This window comes from Dermacentor andersoni, chromosome 10 (assembly GCF_023375885.2).
Source record: "Dermacentor andersoni chromosome 10, qqDerAnde1_hic_scaffold, whole genome shotgun sequence".
Classification (NCBI taxonomy): domain Eukaryota; kingdom Metazoa; phylum Arthropoda; class Arachnida; order Ixodida; family Ixodidae; genus Dermacentor; species Dermacentor andersoni.
The window spans coordinates 124,069,861-124,084,195 of record NC_092823.1 but is presented as its reverse complement, the minus strand read 5'-3'; the positions used below and the strand labels follow the sequence as shown (position 1 = coordinate 124,084,195).

Sequence of the window (14,335 nt, the reverse complement as noted above, 5' to 3'; positions counted from 1 at the left end):
AGGATTGTTAGCGCGAAGTGCTTCTCGTTGCAGCCGCTAGGGCAGGTAGCAGCGTTCGGAAGATTCGGAAGCTGAAGATACAAAACGCGGCGGTTCCACGTTCCATGCTACCGCGTTCGCCTGAACGTTGCAGGGTTGCACATGGTAAGAGCATTGGGAAACGAGCTGTACTGTAAAGTGTTTAAACGTTATTCACTGAAAATATTTCCAGGATCTAGACAATCGCGATGTGCTAGACTAAGTGCTGGCCCAGCGCTGCATCTCATGGCAACATTTAGGAACGCGCTCGCGTAGAATGCGTCGGTCCGGGGTTCTCATTTTGAAGTGCACTGTGATCGCTGTGTATTTCGCGTTTTGCTTCGTGGAATAATGTTCTTTAGTATTTGCCGCAAACAAGAATAGACGTACTGAGTCGTGGCCTAGCTACTGCGAAAGTAAAGGTGCCGATGCACCATTTCGCCTTCGCGGTTCCTCGGTCATTTATATGAATAGTCATTTATTACAGTGCCTCGTAATTAAATTATGGCTTTGGCACGTAAAGCGCGAGAATTCGATTCAGCCGCTTATTGCGAAAATCTGCGAACCGCTGAACATATACATAATGTCACAAAGTTGGGATAGCGCGTTGTTTGGACACTGCCTCGCGAAATGTGGCCGTCGAGTTCCGTTGGGGGTAGGTTTCTGCGTTCCCAGCTTGTTTCTGAACTGTGCAGGCGCCATGCGACAGCAATGCAAGAGCCATCTTGCAGAGGTGTTGCAGTGTCTTCTGGCAAGCTTTATTGTTGCAGAAAGCAGCGCTTTTTTGTGATGTCAACATTTCTTACCTTAAGGGCACAGGTGAACAACACATCACATTGGATACAAACTCTGAGGGCGACAGGCGGAGTTAGTTGCCATGGTGACACATATGCAATATCCAAGATGCTATCGTGTTATCGCAAATGCTGATAAGCAAGCTCATGCTCTTGTATGGTATTAGGTGCCCATAGCAAAGTGTTTCAGTAAAGAAATTGGCAAGTAGCAAGCATATAAAAAACAGAACTAACTAGAGTAAGCTAATAAGGTTATGTCATTACCTTCTGCTGTTTAAATTAACTTGGAGCTGCGCCTTTGACTGCTAACAACATAGTGTGGAATAGCATTGCGATACAAGTTAATTATGCCACATCTTGCTCCCCAGCCCTGCAGACTGACATCCTCTTTAGCACTTGGGGCATGGTGACTGTACATGGAATTCCAAGAGTGCACATGTGTATTAAAATTGAGTACACATTAAGAACCATGAGCAGTCAAAATCAAAATGGAATCCATTATAATGGCATTGGACATGTACACTTTCGTCTACTTTGCAACTTTCATAATGGAACCTGTTGAGCACACATGAAAGAATGTAGACTAGACATAATGGTGTGTTCTGTTGCATCTGTCTTTGGACTCAATGTGTCCAAATATTCATCATTGCCAACTGTACACTTTACATGGTCACATGGCAGTAAGCAGATATGATTCAGAACGCAGAAGCACACACATGCACTGTTCTCATGTGCACACCTGGTGTTAAGGTGGAAGCTGGTTCTGAATCTTGTGTTCTTCGTCACATTCTGTCACTGGCGTGGCCAGAAATTTACTTTCAGGGCGAGGGGAGCACCTGCTTGATTTGGAACAAGGAGGGTGAGGATGGGGCAAATTACATTTCTTGTCGATTGTTGCAGGGGCGTAGCCAGGAGGATGGAGGGCACACTGGAAACGAGGCCTGTTCCCAAATTTCTGTGTACTGGGGACACCTGGCACGAAACGATGCACGACTACACCCGCCTGCCTCGTGCCCCACCTCCGGGCAAGTTTAGAAAATAATTTTGGCTGAGCCACTGTATTGTTGCATGGTTGCTGTGTTGCACTCGCTCATATTTCAGACATAAAACTTGTCATCGTGGCGGCCTTGTATCTGCTCCATCACAAGTTAGGATTTTTTACTCGATCCGGAATTTTTGTTGCCCGCTAAGATATATGCAATGTGTTTTAAACATCACAATTCTCACTGGTCTTTTGCGATTATCACGTCTTATCTCAATTGACATGTGAGGCGAAGTGGCACTACATGGCCAAGCATTGCCTTTGCCTGCTATCATGATTTTCTTTTAAACATAACCTCCTGAGTTCCGAGGTGTATTAAAGTTCACAGATTATTGTGAGCTTTTCAGAAATTTAGGTTTACATTACAGAGATGAAAAGTGAATTTTAGTATTTCACAATTATCGGCTGTTTTAGCACAGCATGATGTCCAATATATTGGACACTGGAACTCTACCCGGTCATTTTTGGGGTAGCGGGTACGCTGTAGCAAAGAGCAAATTTAATATTAAAAATGGCTTTAGAAGTGCGAAATCTGTTTATTAATCAAAATTTCATCACAGAAAAAGAAAGGTAAGGTTTCACTCCGTTCTGAAACAATATTGTCCACTCTTGTGGTCACTTGTGAGCCATTTCAAAGCATTGCCTGTCCTTTGTTACACAGAACATGTTGCATCTTGTGCAAAAGAACTTAGTCTTCGTGCTGCACCCTTGTAACCTGCAGCGGGCGGCATTCACAGCATCAGTAATTTTGGGGAAGGAACGACTGGTGTTACCTTTGGTAGCACCTGTTGAATGATTGGGACGCTTAGCTGGCGGAGCCCACTCATCATCACTGTCGCTGTCAGTGCCGTCATGTTTCCGGCCTTCATTGACAAAACATTCAGCTACTGAAAGCCGAAACTCCAAGAATTTCATGATTTCCTTTTGCTGTTTTTTCTGTGTGCGCGTGTCCTCACTGTACTGGACCCATGAGTTGCTCAGTGCAATGTAAAACAAATGAAATATGCTTCAAATGGTCCATTTGTTGACCCGGGCCTTCATTCTGTAATAGCTAATCATCCAATCGGCTATGTCAACCCCACCCATTTTGAGATTATACATTTTGACGACGTGTCTGGGGCACATCAAGGTACTTCTTGTACTTTCTTGACCATCTGCGGCAGCTGTCTTCCGGGTCTTGGCCATGAACTGATGAGAGCAGAGTTATAGGCTTATTATCATACCACCGTACAACAATCTGGCGATGGTCTTTCCTTATCTGTACTTCTGAAGTTCCTCGTCCTAAGTTCTTAAGTTCTTTTTCACTGGATAGCTTTACTCCTTTTGGCAGTCCGTTGTTCATCACTGGTCCAGTTGCAGCAATGCCCTTTTGTAGAAGTTTGTCTAGGAGTGGACCTGATGTGAAATACCTATCAAAATACAACTTCGTCCCCGGGATGAGTGTCTCTGTCAGACGCAGCACCGCAGATTCTGCTATTCCTGAGCTTTCTGGAGACAACTTTGATTTTTCACCTTGGTAAATCTCAAAGTCAAGAATGAGTCTATTTGGTGTTGCAAGGACAAAATTCTTCAATCCCTCAGGGTTCGGCTTGCGCAATACAAACTGCTTGAGCTGCGTTCGCTCGGTAAATGGTATCATCTGCTCATCAATGCAAACATGCTCGGGGCGAGGGAGTTTGCGACAGCCTTGTAGAAGGAAAGAAACAAGGGGCACTGTTCTCCAGAGCAGATCCTCTTTCTTCTCTTCATCTGTGACATCAAGCTCACTAACAATCTGAAGATGGTGTCGTAGTTTAAAATATCTGTTCCGAGTCATGTTATCGGCTACCAGAGGAACTTTTGTCTTCCTGCTCCAATACATCTGAATCTGCGGGTAGCCCAAAAGTCCCAAAATGAAGTCCCAAAAAATGTCTTCTGTTCCTCAGCTGATACATTTAAAGAACGTCTAGTATTTTCCACATGGCTCCTGTTCATTGCGTATGCCATTTTTTGATAGAGCTCTTTAGGTACATACTGACCGAAATAGTCGTAGGCAGTACAAGAGATCCGCCGTCCACTGTCATCTGCATTGCTGGGGAGGAAAGCTGGAAACCACGTTGAAATGGGCCTGCATACAAACGAAAAACCAATGTGAAAAAAAAAACATATTTGCCTCCTCGCAGGTTTATCACAACAATCGCAGCGAAGCCATACGTGCCACGTTGCTTACCCTTGGTGGCGTTTCCAGCGTGCCCCAGGCATTTTGCTGTCAGAAGTGGACGGGCCATCGCCATCACTGCTGTCCTCTTCAGAGCTGATACCTCCCAGAGGTGCAGAAAAGCTCGGATCAACTGTGGTGGGCTCATCACTATCGGCGAGGTTGATGTCCGATGAGTTTCCTGCAGCTATTTGTTGTAGAATCTTGTCCGCCGTATCATCTGAAATACGAGGCCTGTCCCCAGGGCGAAAAAGAATTCAAGGCTGCTGGTTATATTCGTGACCCAATCTTCCTTTTCTCCTCTCTCCTTTTTTCAAACAATGCTCGACTTCCAGTAATTTCGCACACCGGCTTATCTCTTCTCCCTCTCTCACTAGGTGTGGGAGAGAGTGAGCTATGCATGCATAAAAACACTGCTAAGGAAAGTGGTTTCTGCCCCAATAAAGGCAGGCCGACTTGTCAAAATGTTGACTGCAGCAGCATTCCTTGTTCAACCAGCTGTTCACCACTGCAAGGCTCCATCCTCCTGTGAACTGGTCTCTTTCTCAGGGCCAACCGTTGCTTGAAGCTGGCTACAGTGGGAGGTGTGTGTTTGGCACAACGTGACAAAATGTAGACAGTAGCCTACTTTCTTAAAATCCAATGCCTAAAGAATCTTGGAAGTAGTAAGTGTAATCTTGAGCCAACTAAAAATTTGAGGTTTTTACGTGCAAAAACCACAATCTGTTTAGCTGCCACAGGAAACTGACAACAGACCCGCTTCTAAGTAGGCACACAAAGGAAGGGGGCACTCACACTCGTCGTAGAACCCATATTTTTGGTTTATCCTTGTGCACTCATGGTTGCCCCGAAGTAAGTAGACATGCTTGGGATATTTAATCTTTAGTGCCAGCAGCAAGCAAAATGTTTCTGTCGAGCGATGGCCGTGGTCTACGTAGTCTCCGAGAAAAAGGTATCTGGTAGATGGAGGCATCCCAAATTTCCTTAAAATTCTGATCAAGTCTTCTTGCTGGCCATGTAAGTCTCCCACCACATTGACTGGTGGGGACACGTTCAGTAGGCTGTTTTCGTTGAGGAAAATCTTTTTTGCGGAGCGACATAAGCTCCTTATTTCCTCTTTCTCCACACATCTTGGTGGTGGCGTTTTCATTCCTGCACATAGACAAAAAGAAAGCTTTGAAGCAGGGAGGGATCACTTGTGTCACTGCTGCCTGTGACAGGCAGCTGCAGAGGTCTTATGCAGTGACACTTTCAATTCAAAGTTGAGCTGATATTCGTGTGTCACTCACTGCACCTTTTGCATTGGTTCTTCATGTACTGCTCCACAGTACTGAAAACTCGTATGCAAAAGTGCGTCCCTTACCACAATCAGTGTTTGATAAGAATGATGACCTAGGCAAGCTAGATGGTGTCCGTAAGAGACAGAAAGAGAGAAAAAACATTTATTCGGACCATCGAGGTGGTTGCTCTTGAGGTCGAGTGGGTGGTGTCCTCATTCCAGGACTCCACTGGCCATGGCTGCTTGACGTACTTGCTGTAAAAGTCGCGCTGCACGAAAGAGACAGCACAGAGAAGGCACAAGATATGTTGGGTGGTGGCTCGCACTAATTATAGACTGTATGCAGTAACACACATACCCCCTTTAGGCAGCACAGAAACCAAGGACCCAAGCCAGCATCTCTTGTCTTTTCTGCCTTCTGCATCGTTCGTTCCCCGTTCCATTGTGTTGGTGCCACTGAGCAACATGCAGTTATAGACATCTAGTAATAATGGAGCACCTGCTTTGACGGTGCCATTCTTATACAACTGTGCATATTAGAGCAAAACTGCCTCTGCCTCGAGAAACTGTACACATTTAACACAAAAAAATTTTTATCCTTCCGCTTTCAAAGGGCTAGCTCGATCAGTACATAATCCAGCTGCACTGACACGGTCTCCTGCTGCAACACTGTGACATTCCGTTTAACCAGAGTGACGACCAGTGTATTGTCCCCTCATCCCGCATACAATGTATAGCTAGAAGCTTCGCGTTTGTTCCACTCACCTGTAACGCTATGACTTCCAGCTTATCCCTGTTAGTCAGGAACGACTGAAGAATGGCTCGTTTGTGCGAGAAACCCCTGCAGTTCCACTGCCAGATTGCATTATTGTGCTGGGCCATCTTTAAACTTCTGAATTTCCTGGCACAGCCATTGCCATTGTGTGTCTCTGTTCACGGCCTCGGCCCCCATTTGCTCATCCATCTGCTGAATCATAGTCATTTGTTAAAGGCATGCGGCACAAAAAGAAAGAAAGAGGACGATGTGTGCAGATCGATTCGAACGGCATAAGCCCTCGAGGCGTGTGACCTGAGCTGTGATGGGGAGAGAAGCGGCACTGAGCTGGCATTATCGATCTGGCTCTGGGCCAAGAAGGTTGGTGCATCAGAATCGTACTGGCGACGGGAGCTATGTACAAGCCCGTCAAGCCCGTGACGCTAGCGATTCAGGGTGTGGCCGTTGACCTCGGCGTCATTCAAGCGAGGCTCCTTGGACCTGCTGCAGCCTCTCACGGTGCTGCCGGGCACTCCAGGAAGGATCCTTCTTCAGAGGCAGACCAGCAACAGCCGATAGTCCCTGGGACGTCTCGTCGGCACTCGAAGAAGTAGCGGCAGAACCCGGCGTTAGGCCTAGCCAGGGAGGCCGGAGTGCCACGTCACCGACAGAGTTCGAGACACCGACATCCGAGACGAATGAGCTGGCCGGCTGATACCAAGGCTTGCGGAGTCGGCGGGAGTACAGACTATGACGAAGAGCTGACACGCATGGGAGATACGTGCGACGACAGAACTTTGTAAGAGCATTTCTTTTTGTCAGCATCGCAGCCATAATCTAGGGTTGCCGGACCTTCGCCTAGAAGGCACTAGGGACTGACACGGCCGGCAATTAGGACATATTTAGTCACCGTTAAGTAGGCGACAAAGGTGCCAATGTCACTTTATGGTGTTTCATTTCTTAGGAATGTTATTTGGAGTTAACTGAGTTTTGAATGTGTTTTGGGTTTGTTCTGAGTAAAATCTGTTTGCTGTGCTCACCTGCGTCTCCCGACTCCATCTCTTCCGTCTGCACGCCCCCAAGATCAGTGACACGCTATACCAAAAGTGTTTGCGACAATCATGCCATGAAGCAGCTTCGTTTCGTGTTCAATTTTGTCAAAACGTTGCTCATAAGTTGAGCCCGCTTATAACAAACCCGAGCGTCGCGCAGAATTCGTTCATTGTATCAAGAAGTTCGTGATTTGTGGGCCACGCACGAAAATTGACATCAATCAAAACAAAAATTTATTGAGAAAAAAAATTGGGGATCGTTGTCTGCCTCTTGAGAGCACATTCAATGACGGCAGTTTCAAGCTTGTTGAAAGCTGCAATGTGTTCGTCACCCGAGGCCTTAAAATACACAAGATTTCTAAGTGCCTCAATATGGCTCACTGCTGTGGTCGCGCTTATGGGTGCTGGCTCCGATGGATCGCTGTCGTCGTCCGATGCTTCGGCGTCGCTTGATGCCCGTCGCAAAACGACTCCGCAACTTCAGCAGCGTCGTCTGCATCAACAAAATCTTGCCAATCAAGATCGCAGCCGGCCAGGTTAGCATCAACAAAGCGTCGCCACAAGTCGTCGTCAGGCTCACTTTGTTGAGTGTCTTCAATGTTTGCTTCAGGTGCGTCAGTGAAGCCGGCTTTGCGAAAACAATTCCAGATGCATTTGGATGTCACTTCCATCCATGCCGCTTTATTTCAACCGCTGAGTACAGCGAGACCTGCAGAGGTACATTAGCAGCAGGACGGTCAACTGCAATCAGTATCCGCTGCACAGCACGGTGCCTGTAGGCCGCTTTAAACGACCATATTACGCCCATGTCCAGCGCTAGCACTTTTGAGGTTACATTTGGCGGCAGAAAAAGCAGCTGAACTACCGTTAAGACAGCTTGGACATAGTGGGCGGTGCAGTTGTTGAGAATCAGAAGAACTTTGCACCCTTTCTTCGCCATGCTGCTGTCAAAATCAACTAGCCATTCCGCAAACAACTCGTGTGTCATCCACGACTTATGCCTGTACCGCACTGATACATATGTGCGGAAGCAACGTGGCCTCCTTTATTTGCCGATAACATATTGCAAGCATTGATCGCTTCCATGCATGTTGGTGCACAAAAGCACAGTTATGTGAACTTTGCTGTGCTTGCCGCCAGCACATGTGCCATGCTTCATAGCGTGCGTTTTGCCAGTCAGCATTTGATAGAATAGGGCTGTTTCGTCGGCGTTATATACATCCCTTTCAGCATAACTTGATACACAGGCCAAGTTTTTAGACATCCACGTGTTGATGTCTTCATCGCTTAGTGATGCCGATTTGCTATTGATGGACTTGAAAATAATTCCGTGGTGGAGCTTGAAGCGATGGAGCCAGCCATTGCCAGGGGAAAAATCTGAGAAGTCCAAGAGGAACGCCAAGTCCTTTGCTTTAGACAACATCAGCGGCCCGCTGATAGGAACATTGCGTGCTCGAGCATCAAGGAACCACTTTAGAAGTGCATCTTCAGCATCTGCATATGTGGCTTTCCGTAAGCGCTTCCTCATCGCGGAGTCCGTGGCGGCACTCTTGTAGATTTTGTCCTCATTCAGTATTGTGGATATTGTCCATTTTGACAAACCATACTTTTTCACCAGTTCGTGGTTTTTCGCACCTTGGGAAAGGTCTTTCAAAATCAAGTTTCGTGTCCAAATCCAAAGCTTTTCGCTTCACTGTCGAAGTAGACGCTGGCAAATCCACCATCTCGGGTAGCCACGGGAGCACACCAGTAGGAAACAACGCCGAGAACGCTAGCACAACCACAAGCCAACTTCCAAAAGCACAACCACAAGCACAACTTCGCCACTGCCTTGACGTCTATGATGGCGAGTGGGGTCCCGTGGCGAATAAGCTGTCACTTTAGGGCTTCCCTTCGACTTGCGTGTCCACGTGGCTCATGTGTGCTGGGCCAGCATTTTTTTTTTTTTTCCGTTGCAATCCCCTTGCCGCATCACCGCTCCTCCGTGCCTCCGGTGAGACGCTGCGGGAAAGCCGATTCTCGGAGCATGCACAGCACAGGGTCGGCGGCTTTCACCACATGGAAAGCTGTCCGCGACACCAAGGCGTTCGCTGTAGCCGATCGGCTAGGCTCACGGGCGTTCGTTGTAGCTGAGACCGAGCGCCATAGCCCTAATATACATTTTGACGGTCACGCCGGACTTGTTAGCGATAAGCGAGCGTTCGTCTTAAGTGGGGCCGCTATAAGTGGGCTTGACTGTAGTTGTTTCCCGCTTCCAAATCCTTCACCCGCTTCTTTTTCAGAGAAGGATCTGCATGTGATGTTTCCAACACCGATTGGAATACCTCTTTATCACCCTTCTGTTCTCCTTAATCTTTGCGTTTGTTTAGCAATGTTATCTGCTCTCAGAGCTCTGTTTTGCTCCTGGTATGTTGTTGTATTGCGCCTGCATGGTTCTTATCTGTTCCTGCCTGAGCCTGTTCTGTTCTTTAAGAGGCTTTACCACTTCGGAATCCTGAGAGCTCATGTCCACCCAACCCACCTTTGAGTTCAGCGGTGCACTCTTTTGCGAGTTCTTGGTCTTGCTTGGGACGAGAAGCTTCTTCTCACGTCAGCGGTGTAAGATTGGGGAATGGCGCCAAGTGGTCCCTTAGGGGGGGGTAGTGCTCTTGGATCTCTTGCGAGCACCGTCGTGACGGCTCAATCTTTTTCCTTTTTCCTTCCTCCATGGCTGCTGAGCTGCTCTGCCTGCAGCTCTGCGCACATTTTTCTCTTAATGCTTGTTCCACTGCGATCATTTCCTGCAAAGGATATGTTCTGCACTTTGGGTGAGTTGTGAGAAGTTCACAATCCAATGTTAGCACACTTAGGCTACAGGTATACTTTGGCCAAAGTAAACAGACCATTGTGAGCTATATGTATTCATCACATTTTGTACCAAGGCCTTGCCTGTATGTACTTTTCCCTGTTATGCAAGCATTATTGATTTGCACTGTCACTGGATCATTGGCGTCTTTCACACGAGGGTTTCAATTGCATTGCGGGAGTGGAGTCATCTTTACAGGCCGAACGTGGTGGGGCCTATTGCCTCAGGTGACGCTGACTCCCGCAAGAAGCACTGGGATGCTGCGCAGAGCAACACTACTAGACTAGGTTTGGTTTTCAACGACTCTGCCTGCTTCATTGTCACTGGTGTCTCCAGTTCTGAGGTTGCCGCCAGGTGGCACCACCACTCTATCTTGCTCCTTGCTGCGACTTTGCCCCCTTTGCTTCCTACGCTGCTTGCATGACTTGAACGTGCGCTCAAATCATGCTATGTCTGCCCTGCCTTTTATTTGCCAACAAAGTTTTGTAACAAGCATGATTGGGACTCGCCTGCATACTGTCAAGCGACAGTTGCAACAAAACAATACGCAACTGTAGGCTCAGGCCTTTGCTGACCAGCCTCCGCTGAAGCTCACGTTCTGTGCTGTACCTGAGATTGTGGCGCACCCGAGTTTTGTCGACCGAGTTGTGTGCTTTCTTTATATATATATTGCATTCCAGCGTGCTGAATACAACAATGTTATTGGCATCAAGTAGTGCCAACAGCAACACTGTTCTCAGATTAGTTGGTATAAGTTAGAACCTTGCATTGCTTCCTATGTCAAGAAAAGGTAGTACAATTGTGATATATATATGGCCACTCCCTCACACGATAGTAGGTAGCCAATATATTGGGTTGACACTAAAAGTACACTAAACTGTTAGGAAGTTTATTTATTACGTTACGTCTATTATATATTAATATTAGTGCAATCTGATTGTACCTGTACTCACAGGGGAGCGCACAAGTGCGAACTTGATTCAGACGGCTGCAGGTTGGGAGAGGAAGCAACTCCATGTTGCGCAGAACATTGTATGACTTCGGGCTGGCAATGCAGAGACGCAGGCAATTCATAACCCACATTCTGGCGTACCTGATGCCTTGAGGGCCTTTCGCTTTCACTTGCTGCAAGTACGTTTCAAATGCCAGCTGTTGAACTTGTGGAAGTGCACTTGGTGCTTGTTTAATGCGAGGGTTCGCTCTTTTGTGAGTTGCTATTTTAGGCTCTCAATGTTTGCCATAAAGGAAACCCTTGCAGCTGCAGCTGATTACCTTATTTTGCAAAGCTTTGAGTTTCTTTACATTGATTTGCATCATGTTATACCTGTGAGTGGTTTGTGCCAGCTGCTTTTTCTTTTGAGTGTGTTACAGCAGACATGTTAGCTCTCTACATAGCAGTTTACACTTGTCGGGGAAATTTGGTTCGTTTTCCTCCATAATTTCTAATCCTTGACAAACGTGAAGCATGTCTACAGCATTTATCAGCCATGCTAGGCAGCCATACCCGCCACTTGTTCGTGTGGCGTGGATATTACAATGTTCGATCCTGGGTGGACCCGCAGTAAAAAGCTGTCGCCTCTATCACTGCCACAGAAAGCTCTGATCCGAGCACATTCTTGACTATAAGGCCTTTGTGTGGTCTCAGAATAGCCTTTATATCCTCCTTTGTGAGGGGTGGCGGACCGCGGCGTTTTCTACAGTGGAAACCCCGCTTAATTTGGTTCTCTCCTCCTGCGGCAGCAGAAGAGTTGCCTGGTGTTCTTTCGTTTTTCTTTTTGGTCCCCTTCTCGGGTTCTTTTTCGCTTGTTTGATTTTTCTTTTTTTGTCTGCGTGAAAGAACGGTGTGCCAGGCATCGTCCGTCCACGCACAAGGGAGACTCACGTCAGCATTCTCGTTGTCGAGACTTGCGGCAGCATTCCTCTTGTTGTCGAGATGCGTCGCCCAACGTTCGCGTTTCCTTATTTAATTCCACTCATTGCGCGATGCTACTCGCTTGATTTGCGTGGTTCTCTGACGCCCGAGAGGGGCCGCGAAGCTCCTCGTCGACTTCCATATAGTTGAAAAGTCGTTAGGCCACTTTAGGCATGCTGTCGACCGCCGCTTTCTGCTGCGCAATGTCTACAGTTACGCTCACTCGTTTCTTGCCAAGTACGTGGGTTTTCGCACTCAAAAGTCCAAATGTGAGGTAAATATCACTCACCTTTGGCTTCTTTACTCGGTGAGAGAATGTCCAAAAAAGCCCGTTTTTATGGTTAAAAAGTCCACGCGCACACACTCGTCGCGCACCCCGCACATGCGAGTGTCCGCGCGCTGCGCCGCTGACTGAAGCCGTTCTTAGGGTTAGCTCCGTCTGTGCAACTCGTTTCTTCTTATCTTGATAGGTCCTTGTGAAGCGGGTCCTGGTGCCAGATTTTGGTGTCCATCAAATCCTCTCAACTTCCCGAAAAAGAATATATACTTCTTAGGTGGGTTTCGGTGAAATTTCCGCATGATATCGTTTCAAGAAGCGGAGCACAATGTGATCCAATCGTCACTGCTCTGTGCCACCTGGTACTTCCCAATATTGGGAAAAAACTTTATTAAAGTGTCCTGTATGTTTTTTTGCATAGTTCCAGTAAGTGTATGTACTGTTTGGATAGATATCGGGACTTTACGGTCTATGGCGGGCTAAATAAGCTACAGCACGATGCTTTTTGTGAAAATTTTATACGCAAGGAAGTGCCTCCAAAGATTACTAAATTACGCAGTTGTGTAGAACGTAACTAAGGGTAGAACGTAACTAAGGAAATATAGCAGCTATACAAAAACTAATGATATATTTGAAACCTGCATAAAACTCCGCTTTGATGGCCATAGTGGAAGAACCCTTACTCTAGCCAGTGCATCAGAATGGGGATGCACCAGCAGAGTTGCTTCAGCAGCAGCTTGCTTAGCAGGCAAAAAGGCAGCCTGATCCCGAGGTGACCATGGTATTGTTGAAGACGGGCTTCGTGGTCTTTCAATAGGTTGGTGATAGGCTGCAGTAAAGCTGTACAGTGTGGAATAAAACGGCGTGAAAAATCGACACGGCCCAAGAACTCGCAAAGCTAGTGAAGAGTTCTTCTTGTGCAAGTTGGTGCTTAGATTTCCTAGGTATATGTATTTGTGCCACAAGAAATGTATTTTGCGCCTCAAGGTATACCTAGGAAATCTAGTGAAGAGTGTTGGGCGCCAGCAAACTCTTGACTAGCCTCGATGTGGGATGCAGAGTGCCGAAACACGATCGTTGATGAAATCTAGCTTGGAGCTTCCAAAAACACATTTCTGTGGGTTCACGACGAGGCCATACTGTTGCAGACGTAAAAGCTTACTGAAGTGACGCTTGTGGTCTTCCGGAGTGGCGCTAGTAGTATGTCATCGATGTACGCAAAGACTGCAAGCAAACCTCGTGTCAGCTCAGTGATAAAGTGCTGGAAAGTTTGTCCAGCATTGCGCAGTCCAAAAGGCATACACACGTTCGAATAAATCGAAGGGCGTCGTGATGGCAGTTTTGGGAATGTCGTTGGGTTCAACTGGTATCTGGCGTTACGCCTTAACCAGATTCACTTTGCTGAAGATGTTGCACTCATTCAGATTAGATGTGAAATCTTGAATATGGGGAAGTGGGTATCTGCCATGTACGGTTTGAGCATTGAGAGCATGGTAGTTTCCACATGGACACCAATAATTCGGATCCTTCTTTGGTACCAAATGCAGTGACGAAGCCCAAGCACTGGGTGTAGGACAATGCCGAGTTCCAGCATATGCTCAAAGTCACATTTAGCGACGGCGAGCCGCTTGCCGAACAAGCAGCGAGGACAGAAAGAAACTGGGGGACCACATGTGATGGTGCAGTGAGTAACCGTGTGGTTAGGAGGTTTGTTCAAATTGCAATGTTCACTGCACAAGTGTGTGAATGCCACTGGGGCAATCAACTCTTGATAGAAGTCCAACTATCAACAGACGAGTAGTGCAATCGATCAGCCATTGGTGCCGCATGCTTACGTCAGGGTTGTAGAAAGACAGGAAATCTGAACCGATGGTGGAATGAACAACGTCAGCAATTATGAAAATCCAGAGAAACGTGTTGTAATACGAGGTCAGTGTTAAGTGAACGAAGCCCATATGTCGCTATGGTACAGGTGTTAGCGCCGCTAAGAGGGTGTCCATGAGGCTTTGAATGATGATCATTCCTGGATGGGGACACCACACTGACTTAGGTGCCTGTGTTGATAAGGAAACACATGCCTACAACCCTTTCCGTAAATGTGAGCAGATGGCCAGCTTGGTGGGAAGGGTCACGTGCAGCCGTCAGTGATCCCTCCTGTTTCCCGA

The 14,335-nt window shown here is 47.1% G+C and overlaps 1 long non-coding RNA gene and 1 pseudogene across 1 annotated transcript in view; one reads left to right on the top strand and one right to left on the bottom strand.

The window, feature by feature from the left end:
- The first annotated feature begins 38 nt into the window (after nucleotides 1–38).
- Nucleotides 39–14,335, top strand: part of LOC129388015 (uncharacterized) — a 49,256-nt gene continuing 34,959 nt past the window's right edge. The window contains exons 1-2 of the long non-coding RNA XR_008615121.2: nucleotides 39–144; nucleotides 1,713–1,837. This is a non-coding gene — a long non-coding RNA (uncharacterized lncRNA). The remainder of the gene's footprint in view (nucleotides 145–1,712; nucleotides 1,838–14,335) is intronic.
- Nucleotides 1,831–6,802, bottom strand: LOC140213742 (piggyBac transposable element-derived protein 3-like; annotated as a pseudogene).